The sequence below is a fragment of the Henckelia pumila genome, chromosome 3, assembly GCF_033568475.1.
Source record: "Henckelia pumila isolate YLH828 chromosome 3, ASM3356847v2, whole genome shotgun sequence".
Lineage (NCBI taxonomy): Eukaryota > Viridiplantae > Streptophyta > Magnoliopsida > Lamiales > Gesneriaceae > Henckelia > Henckelia pumila.
In genome coordinates, this window is record NC_133122.1 from 10,063,119 (window position 1) to 10,064,200 (window position 1,082).

A 1,082-nucleotide genomic window follows, 5' to 3' on the forward strand; every position below is an offset into this window, starting at 1 on the left:
AGAGAAAAAGAACATAATCCACCCACTCTCATGTGTTTCAAACCTTACCTTACAGCCCCACTGCCGAACAATTTCTTTAACCACATAACCCTTTAGCTTTCTCCCAACCACGCACCCAACGAGGCACGGTCCAAGACTCTTCACATTATCGATATCATCAAAAGAAAGAGTAATCTGCCCATCAGTGGGTTGAACAAACTTAAGGAGGCAGTCTTCTTCGGGCAGCCTGTTATCCCGGAACAAACTCGCAAAGGTAGTTTCTGTATTCTTCGCAAGAAATTTGGACATGAGCTCCTGAGCTCGGGGTTTCTCAATACCACTTGAAGAGGTCTCATCAGTGGCCGAGAAGCTATTAGTTTCGGTGCCCATAGTGGCACCCAAATGGGAACCCAAAAACCCACTAACAACTCCCAACACCTCAATCACAAGAATCAGCAAGCGAGGGAGGAGAGCACACAATGCACAAAAAAAGGAAGGGTTCAAGACAATTACCAGAGGTCCTCACGCAAAGCCCAATGTAACTTCAATCTAGGACTTGTTATGCACGGTCAGAGCACCCTCGAATGTAGTGAATGGATTATGAACTCTCCAACAAGACGAGGGCACGGGCAGTGACTTGGCAATTGTAGGATATAATAGCCAAACTTAGGGTGATGGGCGATAGTAAGAGGCCCAATGTCAATCCTCACGGTAGAACAAAGGCCCTTGAGGAAGAAGGCAATAGCCGAGGAGAAGCCCAATCAAAACAAAGCCAATCCCGTGGACACTAAGCAGCAAAAGTGTTAGGCCTGCAGCAAAAGTGTTAGGAGACAGAAAAAACCAGGGCAAAACAGAAAAACAAGCAAACACCCAAGACCCGGGCATACATGGAAGGCGATAGTAAGAGGTCCTCCAAACAAAACCAAATCGAATAAGTCTAGGAAGAAAGTGCAAGGGCTCGAGCTAAGCACACACAACAGTGGGCAAAGTTCACGTCCAAGCACTAACAATTGCAAGAAAGTAACCAACTAGCAGGCCAAGTATAACCAAACTAAAAAGAGGGCGATAGTAGGAGGACCAATTAAATCGAGAGCAACAAGCAA